The sequence below is a fragment of the Bos grunniens genome, chromosome 20 (genome assembly GCF_055505025.1).
Source record: "Bos grunniens cultivar Pamir isolate PY7600 chromosome 20, Bosgru_T2T1.0, whole genome shotgun sequence".
In the NCBI taxonomy this organism is placed as follows: domain Eukaryota; kingdom Metazoa; phylum Chordata; class Mammalia; order Artiodactyla; family Bovidae; genus Bos; species Bos grunniens.
Genome location: NC_141184.1, coordinates 65461988 through 65476683, shown reverse-complemented (window position 1 = coordinate 65476683; position 14696 = coordinate 65461988). Strand labels below are relative to the sequence as shown.

Genomic DNA, 14696 nt, shown 5'->3' with positions numbered 1-14696 from the left:
GTGACCCTGGGAACAAGTCGGAAGGGAGCGGAAAACGGTGGTGCGAAGACTGAGGTGAGGAGACTGGAACCTGACGCCTACTAAGACTAGCGCTTTCGTCCGTTTGCTTTGTGCCACACCCGGTTTAGAGGTGGGCTCCGGAAACTCCATTTTCCGGTCGGGCAGAGGCTCCCAAGTTCGGGCGGTGAGTTTCTTCTGCGAAGTGTGATCCAAACCCAGGGATCGCCTCCGAAGCTGGGGTCTGACCGATTTCTCCCAGCTCCGCCACTGCACTCCGGAGCTGGAATGATCTGCAAGAGCGTCTCAAATCTCCCCGAACGTGTGCCCTTGCCATCCCGCTGGGCCATCTCATTTACGGGATGCCCTTTCTGAAGGCGGAAGCCCTTCCCGGTTTCGTCATCTGCCGCCAAGCTGGGTCCCTAATGAACCAGCCCATCGAGCTTCTTTCTCGGGGGCTCTCAGACCCTAGCCTCCGGCGACCTCAGCCCAGGATGGGGGATCTGGAGACACTGCCGCCTCTGGGTTAAGAGTCAGCTTGCCCCGGAGAGCAGGGGGTCACGGGCCAGAGTGGTTTTCGGAGAATCCGGGCTGCGTCCTGCGTGGTCAGCGGGGTGGATTGGAAACCGTCTAAGCGCCTGCGCATTTCCTCAATCGCCCTAAATCCCAGCGAAAACCTGAGGCCGGGACAGGGGGAAAGAGTTGCTCAGGCTCCAATACATGCACCACAGAGCTCCTGGGTGGATGGGGTTACCCCCTAGTCGAGGACGTGGCCGGGTTACAGGGGCCCAGACCGCGGCCAGAGGTCCGCGGGGCCGCCGGTGCGCCGTGCTCTGGGGCTCCCTCCGAACTGCCGGCCCCGCCTTAGGTTTGGCAGTCGCCAGAGTCCCTGAGTATGTCGGGCTTGGTATGCCAGGCGTCTCAGGGACCAGACCAACAACCTGCGGTGACAGAGGGCCCCGAGTCACCAAGGACCCGCGCAGCGCGCCTTGGAAATGAAAACCGAAGATGTCCGCGTGCCGGTTTTGGCCATAGTCGCCTAAGCTGTCGGGAGACTGGCACACAGCTCCACCCGGCCTCCTGTAATTCTTAAGGCTTTTATCTAAAACTTCCCAGCAATACGGTTCTGCTCTCAGGAAGCAGAGAGGACGGAAAGGAGAAGGAATCCTATGTATTGAGCTCCTACTAAGTATGGAACTCGGCATCTTCTGTCTCATCTCATCCAGTCATTGCACACCCCCCTGGGGAGGTATTATTGATGCCATTTTATAGGTGAGGAAACTGAGGCTCAGGGGCTCACTAAGGTCCCAGAGTCCATAAAGGGGGCCAGCAGAATTCAGGCCAAAGTATGAGCCTGGAGGAGGTGAAGTCTGGCAAAGGGGGCCCTGAAGGACCTGTCTTAGAGGAGTTGAGGGATGAAGGACCCTAGGGAGCCCTCCAGACCCCCCAGCCCAGATCCCAGCACAGCCCTGCTCTGGAGCCCCTCTCTGCATCTCCTTCCCCACCCCTCATTGCTGTAAGGGGCTTCTCACCCAGGGTGCCAGCTTCTCCATCACAGGGGACCTGAGGCTCAGCCTGAACAGCCTCCTCCCCCTTGCAGCCCTGGGGAGGAGCAGGGCCGGCAGGAGGTAAGCGGCAAAGGCCTGGCTGGCTGAGAGCAGGCGCTGGTGAAACGTCTGCCTGACCCGACTGAAAAGAGGATCCCTGCCTTTGAGCAGAACCTTGTCTGACCGAATGAAAACTCCCACGGCCATTCTTTGCTATAAAAGCCGCTCATTTGCCACGGGTTGGAGAGGCCACCTCCCCACCCCCAATCCCTCTCCACTGCTGGGTTTGGAATAAACATAAACCTCATTTATAAAAGAACCCACGTCACACACACACACACACACACCCCTCCCTGAAGTCACAGGGCCCAGTTGGTGAAGTTGATTGTGCCTGTTTTCCCCTTCAATGTAAGTTAAAAAAAGAAATCTCAAGATTGGTGATGCTGTAGGCCTCCTTAATGAAATCAATGAAATCGGCCAAAGAGCAATGAGGAAAAGTCTGCTGTCAACTCCTGGACCCCTCCATCCCTCTCCCACCCCCAACAACCCTCTCACCTCCCTCCCTGCTAGGAACTAAATAAAAAGCAGTAAAATTACTTTCCAAAATAGCCTGCTTCAAAGCAGAACAGAGTACCAGGCTGCGGGAATCCTGAATCCTGCCCTGATAAGGTTCATAATAATCAAATCCAAACTCCATCCACCTCCTCTGACTCTTTCCAACCTCCTCCGGACCCCTCTGCATTTGTTGATGAAAACACTTTGATGTCCTGAGTCCTCCAAACAATTATTATTATAATTTTAAACAACCTGGTATTTTCCATTACTAACGGCTCGGGCTTTGAAGTTACACCTCATAATTTCCTAAATTAAATAAATCATTTTAAGTTTGCACTGGGAGGCTTTTAATAGCAGAGAAAGGAATATCATTATCTTATTGAGACCCAATTGTGGTGGCTCCAGTTTGGCTGTAGCTAGGGGCAAAGTAGGCTCACTCTAACAGACCTACTTTATTAACCTCCCATAACTCTTGAAAGAACATTTTTATATTTTCTTTGATTTCCCCCCTCCCTCTCTTGTTTTAAAGCTGTCCCAACCTTTAATTAGTGCCTAATATGAAAAGCATTATTTTTTTAATGCTATGTAATTTACCAGCGGCAACAGGCCAACTTAACAATTGTTTATTAGACTTGGTTTTTCACACAGGGCAAAGAATGCCGCTCCAAACCCAACTTTTCATGGGTGGTTGCACTAATTAATACAGTGTCTGAGGCTCCTAGGGGGTTTTTTAATATTGAAGCCTATGGGGGCGGAAGGGGGTTTTAGAAGTCCAGCTCCCGCCGCCCGACGTTCTCGCTCTGATTTCTTTCATGCTGTTTTGATCCTGTCTGTGGAGTCAGCACAGACAGAAACTGTGCCCTGGCTCCGGAGATAACGATGACAACAGCCCCGGGAACCCCCCAGCACCTCCACTTGTGATTTATGGTGTGTGGGGCCTGACTTGGGGTGCAGGGAGCCCTCTGCTCACACTGGGCCTGCGGTGGGGGGAGCTGCCCTTCGTCCAGCCTGGAGGGGCAAGGAGCTGGCCTGGGGCTAGGGTTGGGCCAGACTCAGGCTGCTGGGGGCACATGCCAGTTCTCCCAGGCACCAGGCAGCACTGAGCTCCAGGCAGAGAACTGGCTGAGACTGAGGCAGGGCTGGGGTGGGGGTGAAGGTACAGCGAGGGAGGCACCCGGCCAGCGCTGCCTCTGGGCTTCCAGTTGCCTTTGCTGCTGTTGTTCAATGACTCAGTCGTGTCCGACTCTTAGTGACCCCATGGACTGCAGGACAACAGGCCTCCCCTTCCTTCACTATCTCATTATTTGAGTTTGCTCAAATTCATGTTATCTTCATCTCCCTTATTCCCTCCCCCCCTTTTTTTGACTTTCATGCCCCATCTTAAGCCCACTCCTCACTTTATTTATTTATTTTTTTATTCTTTTGCTCTTTTATTCACCTGCTTTCAATCTTTTTCAGGTCTGTCCCACTCTCTTTTTAATTTTTTTCCCCTTTATCTTCAGTCCATACAATTCTTCTTCAGGGTCTCATTCTTAACTTCCTCTTTTCTCCCTCTTGTCTTCACTTTTCTGTCATTTTGTTCCTCCACGTGTCTCTCAATAGTTTTTCCTTTTCTATTTATTCTTATTCCTACCTACTTGTCCCCTTCTCGTTCTCTGTTTTACTTCTTTCTTCCCCGGTTCCAGCGATTCTGTGCCCGATTGATTGCAGGAACCCCGCCAGCACCCGCTGGCCCCGCTCCTGCGGACGCCTCGCCTCGCTCAGGGGGCTCCCGATCACCACCTCCCCTCGGTGCCTTTCCCGCCCCTGCTGCACCTGGCAAGCCAGCAAGGAAGAGACCCCTGAGCAGGGGGCAGGGCAAGTCGCTGGGCTTCTCCCTGGAACCGTGGGCGTCTCGGGCTAGAAGGGCAGCGCCGGGCCGAGAAGGGCCAGGTCCCCGCGCTCAGCCCCTCCGCCCCGCCCGCCGCCGGCCGCCCGTTTGATGTCGCGGGCCCGGCAGGAATGCGGCCGGGTTATCAATCACCCAGCTGGATCCCGAAGGTCTCGGCCTAATCACATTTAATTGCTCGTGGAGGCCCACTCTCGCCCCGGGCCGGCCGCCGCGCTCAATTACTCCCCAAATACCTGCCATCAATAAATGCGCGCTGACACCGGCCCGGCCCGCTCTGGCCCAGGACATCTCAGCCGACCAGGCGCCCCGCATCCCGCTCCCACCCCCTTCCCCGTCATTAAACTTACACCTCGACGCCCCGAGGAGCAAGCCAAGCAGATAATAACAGTCCCCTTTTATTGAGAGCATCCCAAGTGCCAGACACTGGTGCTCAGCGATTTACACACTCCTTGAAGTCTCACCACCGTCTGTCTGGGAGGTGTTACCATCTCCATTTGAATTAAGGGAATTTAGGTTTATTCTTTAATGTTCCCCAGGTGGCAAAGGTAGGCCTTGGCCCTCCTGGGACGCGACCTTGCGACCCGGCAATTCCACAGCCCATATGTAGAAGAACGAGACAATAGTGCCTCCCAGAGGCCAAGGATTTACCCGGAGCCCCGGCATTAAGGTGTGCGGACCAGGTACTACCTACAGGAGCTTGTTTATTCCTCCACCTACTCTGGGAAGTGTTTCCGTTTTCCAGGTGAGGACACTGGGGCCGGAGCCCCGGGGCGAGCTGTGGGGAGGTTGCCCTCAAACTGAGGTCCTGACCTGTCTCCTGCCTGAATGCCATCCACTCCCTTTTGCACTCTACCTTCAGAGCAATCCCTGCAACTCAGGAACTGTGGCGTCTCTCGTTTTCGCAGAGCAGAAAAACAAACCGAGGACAGCGAAATTCCCAGAGAGGAGGCAAGGCAAGGCTGAATCACGCAGCTGGGGAGCTCAGAACCCAGCAAGCCATGTCAGTTCCAGCAATTTCTATTGCCCTCTGCCCCTTCTATCCATATCAAGAGCCTTTGATTTAAAACAAGTGCATTATGTTTATGTTTTATGTAGTTTCCCCCTCGTTGAGAGGGAACAATTATACACCTAACCAAGGATGAAGCAGGTGACACTGACTTGCTGTGTGAGGCCAAGTGGCCAGATTGGCTTGGGTCGATTTGCAGTAATACTGACATAAAAGGTTAAGTGAAAAGAGCAAGTTATAGCATATATATATATATAGAGAGAGAGAGAACGAGAGAAAGTTGTGTTAAATATATGCAATGTATTTCAACTAAGCAAAGATGCCATTAACCATAATACACATTTTATATTCCACTTTAAAATAAAAAATTGCAAATTATGATGCAATATTTAATTACCTAGAATTTTATACTTATTATTAGTTCTTATTAAGAACTCTTCCATATTAAAAAAGAGATGTTGTACACCTGAAACTAATAACATTGTAAGTCAACTGTAATTTAAAAAAGAAGATGAGAGGGGCAAGAGTCATCTAACGTCGGTGATTAACTTCCTTTATACCATACCCTTTCTTAATCCCTTATATTTTGTTATAAAGTATATGACAGTGTCCAAAATACTCTCATCCTCATTTGGCCCTTGAGGCAATCGATGGGGTATTATTATTATTACCATGTCATAGAAAATAAAAAGGGTGCTCAGAGAGGTGAGGTCACTTCCCTAAGGTCAAACAGCAAGGAAGCAGAGTCAGGCTTGACAGCTAATTGTATAGTTTCCTCCCTCATGGGGGAGGTTAAGTCCTCACTGGACTAGAAGTCTGTCTAGTTTGCTTTTTTCTTTTTGACTCAAGAAAGTATATAAGTCCCTGAAAGGAGTTTCTGAGTTGCAGGGCCTTATGTAAAAAGAGCTATTTTAGTAGCAAGCTCTGCCTGTTTTTATTTGAGCGCTGAGAATGCCTGATGATGGAAAAACTGACTTTGTAAAGGAATTGTGTATAAGATGCTAAGTGCCTCCCCTCCCGAAATTCCATCACAGAAAATCACCTGAAAGGTGGTGGTGATGGATGAAGCACTTATTGATGTGAAATTGGCCAATTTAGGGAAAGTCAGAGGGCTGCAAAGTGTCCCTTGCCCCCTCCTTTCCACCACATCAGCCACTTACCCCTTCTAGTCTTTCCGGTTGGATTTCTCTTTGTTTAGCAAGGGGAACAGAGAGGAGCCAAAAGACAATGTAAAAGATCCCAGGGGTGGGTGTGGGGAATATGATCTCGGGCTTGAGAATTCCAGGAAAGCAACTGGGCAATGAAGTCATCCCAAATGGGTGTGGGCTGGGGGGGCGGGCAACGTGTCTGCCACGTCAGTGCCTTCCCGGGAGCGGGCAGAGGGCAGTGTGAGGTGGCTTCGCCTTTAGGGCTGGACTTGCAGATCTAAATTATTCCTAGGGTTAGGGACTTCTCTGTCCTGTGTAGACAGGTCCACTAAGGCACAGCCCACTTTGAAGAGAAGGTAAAACTGATTTTTCCCTTGCAAGTAGCAGGAGAGTGCCAAGGAAATTTTAGGTCTTAGAAGGAAGGAAGCAATTAGAGGGAAGGCAGATTTCCCCACTCTGATGAAAGCTGAGCCAGATTCAAATGTCTCTTTCAAAGGCAATAATGCCCAAATTTACCTCTACATGCCATCCCTGGCTAAGTGTAGAAAGGGGGAAATCATATGCTTTTTAGAGCAAGATATATAAAATAAATTTGTAATGACTCTTTGGGATTCAAAATTGCAACACTGACATCATGGGAAACTAAGCCTCCCTTCTCCTTAATCAACAGCAAGTTAAGACCTTTTTGTCTGGATCTCAGCACACACCATTGATCCTGAACATAGATCCCAACATGCCCCAAGACCTTCCTGAAATTCTCCAAACAGAATTATTAAAATACACTACAACTAAGAGGGAAAAGATGATGTTGTTCATCTCCTTGGAGAATAGCTGAATTAAATGAGCACTTTCTATGGGCCAGGAAGTGGATCCCAAATTTCATCCTAATCTGAGTAGCAGCCCAATCTATGTCATCCCATTTTATAGATAAAGAAACTGAGACCCTAAGAGTTTATGTGATTTGCCAGTGGTCTCCCAACTGGTGGATGGCAGATCCTTGGAGTCCAAGGATCATGGTCCAGAAACCGCTACTGCGGAATGGTCACTGTTTTATTAAGAATCTGGGGTTTGTGTCACTTACAGGAACAGAAACCAGGTGAAAGAGATTGTCCTTGGGCCCACGGGTTTCTGAATTGATTTAAAATAAGAAATTGTCATCTGAAGCAAAAGACATTTCAGGCTAGTATCTTGAACCAGGCAGGTTCAAGAATAATAAAAAAAAGTCTTAGAGTAGAAGGGAATTTTGTGATTATATTGTGCAAGAGGTTCAGAGTGGAGTGACTTGCTCAAAGTCACATAGGAGCTATGTGGAAGAACAATATTGGGAAAACAAGTCGGGGGAATAGTTACATCTCTAGTTCAGTTCAGCTCATCTGAGCTCAAATAGACATTGGCAAATTGATTTCTGAGCAACCTGACATCCAGGTCTCCTCTACTGTAAATACTTTTAGCTCACTTAAAGAGACAGTCAGATGAAGAACACCAGAATGAGGGGATGGATTCTGGTCCCCAATAATATCCATCTATGTCCTGCAGTCAGTTCAAATTAAAACCATCTGCGTCTATTATTTGATCTGAACAAATAATATTTTCCCAAGCTTAGAGAAAGTGTGAGTAAAAGCAATTTTTTTTTCCAGAAAACTTTTGCTATTTTTATTCATCTTGTAACATGCCATCTTGGTAAAAATAGCATGCCTGCTAGGCAACAAGTCTCCAACGCCATCATACTCTCTTCCAAAAAGATTGCTCTGGCTATGCCCCTCTTTTTATTGATATTTCGAGGCTTCCTCCAAAGACCGTCAAATGAGATACCTGAGTTACTGAGTTCAAGTCCCAACCAGCCACTGATGGCTCCAGGGAATCTCACTTTACAGGTAAATCAAGGCAGGGATTAGCAGTGGGATAAGGGCTTCCCAGGTGGCGCTAGTGGTAAAGAATCTGCCTGCCAATGCCAGAGACAGAAGACACATGGGTTTGATCCATGGGTTTGATTCCTGGGTTGAAAAAGATCCCTTGGAGGAGGGCATGACAACCCACTCCTGTATTCTTGCCTGCAAAATCCCATGAACAGAGGAGCCTGGCGAGCTACAGTCCATGAGGTCGCAAAGAGTTAGACAGGACTGAAGCAAGTTAGCTTGCATGCATGCAAGAGACAGGAAGCCCAGAGGGCAGAGCTTTGTTCCATCTGGTTCTGAACTGTATCCCTAGTGCTCTGAATGGTGCATGGCCTTAGAAGGTGCTCAGTAAGCACAGCGTTTATTGAATGAATGAAGGCGAATGTTTTACTAAATGACGTAATGGTTCCGGGAACACTTTTTGGAGCTCTGGGTTCTGCTGATTTTTAAAATTTTAGAAAATATGTAGGTTTGCCATGAGTTCAAGCTTTTAAAAAGTTGGTTCAGTTCACCAAGACAATAAAAATGATTTGCATTTGGCAAGATGGACCAGGTAGTGCTATCAAGGCAGTTATAAAAACTTTTTTGATTTGGTTCAAGTCTGCTATGACTGGTCACTGATGAATATTAAAGAAACTTTCACGACCCTGACTGGTATGTTAGCCAGACTCTGTAGAGTCAATTCTGCTTGTCCTTATATTTCATGGGCAAGAAATATTTAAAGTATTGCGTTAAATGAAACTCTCCTGAGTTATAAAATTGTCTAAGTGGATGTAGGACACTTCTTTAGAGTTTGTTTTACAGGGTGGTCCAGAGGTTAATTAATGCACTCACTCACAGGAGTGGGAGGGGGTGAGTTCTGACTCTAATGAGAACTACTTTGGAAGGAGAATCTCCAGAAAAATTTCTTTAAAAAAAATTTTTTTTGGTGTATAGTTGGTTTACAATGTTGTGTCAGTTTTAAGAGTACAGCAGAGTGAATCAGTTATACATATACAAATATCCACTCTTTTTTTTACATATTTTCCTCATATAAGTTGTTACAGAGTATTGAGAAGAGTTCCCTGTGCTATACCATACGTCCTTATTGGCTATCTATTTTACATATAGTAGTGTGTATATCGGAGAAGGCAATGGCACCCCACTCCAGTACTCTTGCCTGGAAAATCCCATGGACGGAGGAGCCTGGAAGGCTGCAGTCCATGGGGTTGCTGAGGGTCGGACATGACTGAGCGACTTCACTTTTGCTTTTCACTTTCATGCATTGGAGAAGGAAATGGCAACCCACTCCAGTGTTCTTGCCTGGAGAATCCCAGGGACGGTGGAGCCTGGTGGGCTGCCATCTATGGGATCACACAGAGTCGGACAGGACTGAAGTGACTTAGCAGCAGCAGCAGCAGCAGTGTGTAGATGTCAGTCCCAATCTCCCAGTTTATCCCTCCCCTCCATTATTTCCCCCTGGGTAATCATAACCATCTGTGCCTCTATTTCTGTTTGTAAATGACTTTATTTGCACCATTTTTAATAAGTTCACATATAAGCGATATCATATGATATATATCTTTCTCTATCTGCCTTACTTCACTCAGGATGACAATCTCTCTTTTATTATTCAGAGCCTCAGTTTTCTCTTCTGTAGTGCAGGACTTAGGGTCCCTGCTTCTGCAGCCCTGAGATGTACTTCTCAGAGGCATGCTGCACTGAGCTTAGATGCTCAGTCATGTTGGAGTCTTTTCAACCCCATGGACTGTAGCCCACCAGGCTCCTCTGTCCATGGGATTCTCCAGGCAAGAATCCTGGAGCGGGTTGCCATGCCCTCCTCCAGGGGATCTTCCCAACCTAGAGATCAAACCCAGGTCTCCTTCATTGCAGGCCAATTCTTTTACCATGTGAGCCACTAGGGAAGCCCAAGAAAACTGAGGGCGTAGCCTATCCCTTCTCCAAGGGATCTTTCCAACCCAGGAATCGAACCAAGGTCTTCTGCATTGCAAACGATTCTTTACCAGCTGCCCTACCAGGGAAACCCCTCAGAGACATAATTAACATTTTCCAGCTCCCTTGAGACATGTGATAGGGTTTTAAAGCAAAATGGCCCTTCAAGGGATCAGGTGGGAAATTAAAAAGTAGTCATTTCAGAATAAAAGTGTCATCCATGGGATTTCTCTGGTGATCCAGTGGTGAGACTCCGAGCTTCCAATGCAGGGCTTGATCCCTGGTTGGGGAACTAAGATCCCATGTGCTGTGTGGTGCAGACAAAAGTAAAAATCGTCATCCCTGCTATACTGAACTATGCTCAACTCAAAATCTCTTTAGGGGGTGAGGAGGTTCCATGACTTTCTGAAGGACATAATAACACAGGTCACAGGACCCATATCTGAGGCTGCAACAACCCTTTGTGAAACATATCTTGATTTTGAGGTTATTGTAGAAAAACCTAACCGTTTCACATGTTACTAATTCATAGAGTGTAAAAATCTACCTCAAAGCCTGATAGTCACCCTGCACTTATCAGAGCCCAGATTTCTAAACTCTGGGCCAGAACGAGGTTGCACATGACTGAGCCTTCATCACATCTCACAAACTGTAGGCCATTTGCTGGTAGGTTATGAAATATGATCATAAATGAAAAGTAAGTGACTCACATAAAATAAATGGACAAAGAGCACTCTGTGATGGAGAGAGCCCCAGGTCGATTGTGTTGGTTCATTTATTTGGGTTTGTAGAGGATTTCAAGAGGCCAGGTAACCCCAGCTACTCTACATAGATGGCAGGCGGCATGGCAGACATGGGGTACTGTTTCTGCAAAGCTTGCCTGGAGCCCATCCCACAACCATTGAGTCAGGAGCGATATTTAGGTACCACTTTACAATGTTCTGTCACCTAACCTCTTTCTTCGAGTCAGGTGGCATTATGTGGAAGGCGAAGGAGAGGCTTATACACAGGGGTTGGGGCCCAAGCTTCTCAGAAGGGTTGAGACTTCCGCCCCAGACAGAAAATTCAAGTTAAAGTACACACAATTTAATTTTTAAAGGACTTAGGGATTAAGTCAGTCACTGTAGCTGGCAGATTGGAGGTCAGGGGAGGATAATATTTGTGCAGCCTTAAGAGGTGAATCCTGGCAGGTGGCGGGGTGGTGGTGATGGTGGTGGGTGAGTACTGACTACAATTTCACCTCTTCCACAAAGATTGGCTTCACAGGTGTCCAACTGATTCATCAACTCCTCAGGCAAAGCAAGCAGATGGGATAAAGCAAGAAAAAACCACCACACCCAGGAGCTGCCAACTGTTCCGTTTTACAACGTTCTTTTCGGTTGTCCTATATTCACATTGAAGAGAATGGGATAGGAAAGAGGACTATTCAGCATTAGTCTTCCTTTTCCAGGTAGAGGGAAGTATGAAGGAAGAACTCTTGAAACAAATGGAAAAGCGTGGCACAGAATCCTGCAGGTTACTGAACACTCCAAAGGAGCCAAAGGGCTTCCGAGGGGGTCCAGACAGACAGGGCCTCCAGGTCAGTGCTGCTGGGTTCAAGCCTTCGCTCCACCGACTCTGGGGCCAGGCACACAACCTCTCTGGAACTCGATTTCTTTGTACATCACCTGTGGATGACAACAGCACTGATCTTGGATGATGCTGTGAGGATAACATGCTACCCTTGACATCTGACCTGGAGAAACCCCTTCCGGAAGTGCCGGCAAACCTAGTCCTCTTGGTGAGGATTCTGGTCCTTATCTTGGGCGTTGAGTAGCCACTCGAGGTTTTCAAGCTAGTCGTGACAGGGCCTGGTAGGACATCAGGGCAGGAGGAGTGGGATGCAGACAAAGGAATAACTGAGCTGGTTGCCCTGGTGCCATTTTGGATAATATGGGCGACAACCCTTAACTTCTCAGTGTTGAGGCAGGTACCCGTGACTGAGCAAGACTTGCCAACCTGAGCCATTTTGCAGTCACCTAGAGTAGAAGTTTTAATAATCTATCTAGCTCTGGTACTCCTCAGTGTCCCTCCTCCACCCTCACGATGCCCACCCATGGTAAGGGGCACTTCAAAGCCCCAAATAAACATTGCGGGGATTTCAAGAATCCCATAGTCACACCTTTCCTCCGCCTCCCATCCTTCCTCCCTGCCCTTTTAACATCCACCTTGCTGTTTTCCCTGCTCTTTTTTTTTTTTTAACTGGAGTATAATTGCCTTAGGATGTTATTTTTGTTTTTGCTGTCCAAGAAGTGAAGATGTATTCAATGTCCCCTTCCTCTTGAACCCCTCTTGGCCCCCCTCCGCCATCCCACCCCTCGGTCATCACAGACACTGAGCTGAGCTCCCTGTGCTATCCAGCACCTTCCCCCTTGACAAGGTGTCTGATGACAGTCTGAAGGATTCTGGAGTGGAAGGGAATGGGTGCCAGGGGAAAACAAACAAAATGCCTGCCTCAGGAAGCTCAAGGTCCTGGGCCTTTACAACTTTGAACAACGAGCAGCAGCTCCTTCCCCAAAGACTTCCACTCTGTCTCGGCTTTAAAAGTCAGCCTCATGAAAGCGTTTCCAACGTGCATTTAAAATCATCCATCCAAAAGATAACTAAATCATGGCCATTCATTCCTCTCGACCCATCACACTGCAATGAAAACATGTATTTAACTGAGAAAACACTGAGCCTTCCCCCTCCCCGGCCTCTGTCTTTTTTTCTTCTCCCTTTCTTTGAGGGCTCAAAATGTTATGATTCATCTCAGCACTGCCTAATGCAGCAGTGAATTACAGGCCCCAGAGACTTCCAAACCCGGAGGGGTCCAGGCCGAGAACGTCCCTCAGTTCATCCCGGCCATTCTCTCTCCAGCCAACTGTGTTTGTTCCTTGACTCCTTTTGATCATTCCTTATAACAGTAGCCAAGCAGAGGAAATGAAGCTTTTGTATTTAAACTAATCCATGACCCTGGATAATTTGTAAGAGACATCTATGAGGGGTTAAAAATGAGCCTCTGACTGCTTGATGTGGAGACGTCCCAGACACACCACGGCTCCCGTGGTGGGATCATAGAATTGCAGGGCGAATGAAAGGATATCAGAGTGTGCAGTGTCCTTTGGGAATATCTGTCTAGTCCAACTCTCTCAGTTTGAAACATGGAGAAACAGAGGCCCAGAGAGGGAAGGAGACCTGCCCTGACTAGCAATTTTCTGTGGGATTTCTGACTCTGAAGAAGACTAGCCCGTCAAGAGCAGTGTGGTTCTCCAGCTATCAGATGCTAACCTGTCCCCCTGCTGTCCAGGGGCTACTGTCAGATAAGCGTTCCGTCTGTCTGTCCTCAGAGTCTGATCTTCAGGCTCACACGTGTGCTGACTTTAGCAGATAGCAGAAACACCAGCCCCCAGTTCAACTCGACAATACAGTTTTATTTTTCAGTGACCTTTAATGAAGGAGGTGAGGGTTTAATTTCAGGATGAAGGTTTTGGGCTCCAGGATCAGAATGCATGTGCTTCTTGTCTCCTGGGGATAACAGCAGAACCCAACTCCCCAGTTGTAAGCATTAAATGAGTTCATTGTGGTCAATCAAGTACTCACAGTGACCAGCCCCAAGGAATGTGAGCTACCCACCTCTCCCATTCCCCATCTTTTTCATGGAGAAAGGATAACCACTATGTACTTACAAATGCCAGAACCCTTACACCCCTTTTCAGCTTACTGCGCCAGGCTGGGATGCCCTGTCTACAAGGGACTTGCCAGAGTGTGTGTCCCCGTCCCACCACTAACCGGCTATGTAGTCCTGGGCAAGAACATCAGCTCTGAATGCCTCGGTGTTCTCATCTGTGAAATGGAAACACACACCCTGGCCTCCTACGTGAAGAACACTCACATAACAGTATATTACAGATGACTCACTTGTGCCAAGCTCGATGGCAGCGGGGATAACCAGTGAACAAAACAAAGAGCCCACCCCTGTGGGGCTCCTATTCTAGCAGAGAAAACAGACAGTAAATAAACAGCAACAGATGAATGAACACATTCTTTTGTTATGTGAAATCCACCAAAAGATATATGGAGAATACGGGCCTTCTTTTTCCTAAGAGTCCCCTGACTCTGGCAGAAGCTCACTCCTGCAATGTTTTTTGTTTTTTTTTTTTCTTTTTTCATTTTTATTCTGAAAATTTTCAGACATATATAAGAGAGAATAGGATAAAGAATTACACTTACTACCACTCGCTTTACCTATTTTTAACTCATGCTCAATGTTGTTATAAGTTAATGCTTGTTACACCTTAATATAATCGTAATATTTCTCTTTTCCAGGACTATTTTGAAACAAATCTCAGACATTTATATTTAATTTATAAACATTAAAATATGTCTCTAAAAGAAAAGAAATTATTCAAAAAACGTAAGCACAATGACATTATCCCAACTAAGATTAGCAGTAATTCTTTACTATCATTAAATATCCAGGAAGTGCTTAAACCTGTCTTGTTATTTTTAAAAATTACACTTTATTCAATTAGCATGGAAATAAGGTGCATACATTGCAATCTGTTGATACATCTCTGAAAGTTTCTTTTAACTTATAGGTTTCTCTCTCCTTTTTTTTCTTCTACTATATTTGTTAAAAAAAAAAAAAAAGCAGGTCTTTTTCTGCATTTTCCCCCAGACATACACAGATGTTTTCCTGAAGTC

The 14696-nt window shown here is 47.2% G+C and overlaps 1 long non-coding RNA gene across 1 annotated transcript; it reads left to right on the top strand.

Moving 5' to 3' along the window:
* Positions 1 to 3575: 3575 nt before the first annotated feature.
* On the top strand, positions 3576 to 13674 carry LOC147350552 (uncharacterized). The gene is made up of 3 exons (XR_015148565.1): positions 3576 to 4732; positions 4850 to 4990; positions 11225 to 13674. It is a non-coding gene; the product is annotated as an uncharacterized LOC147350552 (long non-coding RNA).
* Positions 13675 to 14696: the final 1022 nt, after the last annotated feature.